Raw genomic sequence first — 2,242 nt, 5'->3', positions numbered from 1 at the left:
AATATATATTTTATATTATGTTTTAATTTATTATTATATAGAAGAAAAATAAATTTACAAGTATGTACATGTTAATGACATAAATTTATTTACTCAAATTATTACTTATTCCCGGTTGAACCGGTCCGGTTCGATTTTCAGAACACTGGTTCTTAGTTCTTAGCACTATTTATCTGATCCCACAATACCATTATATTACTAATATTTTTTTATTTTCATATAATTTTGATTTAAATTTAAATGTTAATTCAATACTTAAATTAAATGAGTCGATGAATGAGAGAGAGAAAATTAATTTTTAAAGCTAAGAACTCAAAAAGTAAAACTTCTTATATAAGAACTAGTTCTTATTTTTAAGAACTAAGAACTCTACGTCAGCCCCCTCCAATGGTTAAGAACTCAGTTCTAAGTTCTTAGCTCAGAATTAAGAACTAAGAACTTTGCATTAAAGATGCTCTAAGTTGATTGTTTTTCTAATAGTAAAATAAATGATTAGTCTAACCGTTATTAGCTGTCTCACAATAGTGGTGACAAAAAATATAACAAAGTTGAGTTACAAATATTTCAACTTTATTAACACAAAAATTATTTTAACATTCTAAAATTAAATATAATTTAAATTTAATACTATATATAATTACTAATTAATTACAAAATCTTATTATTTAATGTTGAAATTAATAATGATCAAATTAATAATTTGATTAATTTTTTATATAAAAATCTAAACGCATAACATAGCATATGGAAATGACACCCAACGGTTGCCTGTGACAGTGGTAAAAAGTGGTTCTTTAAACTCTAGATTGAGAGTTCGATTTCAATGAGCCGCATTATTGGGGAGAAATTTAGTCTTTACCACACACTAGTTTGAATTGTAAGAGCAATAAAAAAAACATATGGTGATGACACGGTACCATGAGAAATGAGAGTATGAAGTAGTTTATGAGTTCCAATAATTAATAACTTAATTTTAATATTTTTTAAAGATATATATTTTTTTTATATATAAAGTAATGTCAAAAACAATCTCTCTCAATTAGGGTACAGTAATTCGAGCTAGCAAAAAACTGGCAAAAACTTCTAAAAATCTAGCCACTACAACAAAGACTCGCCAAAAAACCTCTAAAAATCCCGCAAGCAAACAAACCCTAACGTTTACACCACTAAGATTCCTATCAAAAACAAATGATAGGTACAAACAACCTCTCAGTCGCACGATACTTGCCACAGTCATCCACCGAAGTCGTGCAAATCAAAAGACCGGCAACGCCATAGAGCTGAGACCCAAATATGAAAGACCCAGAAGCAGAAAAAAGATAAAAACTTGGAAAAAAACAAAATACCAGGCAAGCAAGCAAGAACATCAACTACAACATTTCCTTCGGAACTTCACCAAGCTCAAGTTGTCGACCTCAAGGAGAAACATCAACTAAACCTGCTGGAAGCAAAACATATAGGTCAGAAAGTAATCGTAGCCTCAGTGGCCTTCAAGAGGAAAAAAGATCTATCACAAGAGACTAGCCCCAACACCTAGCAGCAATCGCCGAAAGCGATAGCCTCACCCTACGAACAACACTTCGGATAACAAAAACAACAGCAACCCACGAACCAAAAATCATGAGACATCCACCGCAATGGCACGCCAAGTAGATCCACCCACATATCTGGTCTTAGAGCCCTGAAATGAATGTCGTCAAAAGAGTTGGATGAGAGGCGGGTTGCCGGAAGAAACGCCTTGCACCACCACGATGGAGGACATCAAAGACGTGAAGGTATGAAAAAAACTAGAAAGGGGAGGGGGTTTGAATAGGGTTTTGCAATAAAAAAAATTTCTTTAAGATTTCACGCAAATCTCTCGGTATCAAAGAATAAACGTGCAAAGGATAAAGAGAGAAGGACACAATAATTTTATCCTGGTTCACTTGAACAAATCCTCAAGCTACCTCCAGTCCACCCGTTAAGGTGATTTCTTCCTTCGTTGAATGAAGGTAATCCACTAATCAAAGGTTGTTACAACTGCACTAGCACAACTTGCTACGTGACTAAGGCTATGTTTGGATTGATGGAACATAATGGAGCGGAGCGGAATGGAATATAATGGAACGGAATGGAGCGGAGCGGAATGAAATAAAAATTTCATTCCATTGTTTGGATATTTTATGACGGAGCGGAACAAAGTTACCACTACATTGTTTGGATAATGGACGAAGCGGAATGAGTTATAATTTTTGTTATTCCT

This window comes from Lotus japonicus, chromosome 1 (genome assembly GCF_012489685.1).
Source record: "Lotus japonicus ecotype B-129 chromosome 1, LjGifu_v1.2".
NCBI lineage: Eukaryota > Viridiplantae > Streptophyta > Magnoliopsida > Fabales > Fabaceae > Lotus > Lotus japonicus.
The sequence above is the reverse complement of the archived record's forward strand: the minus strand, read 5'-3'. Positions refer to the sequence as shown.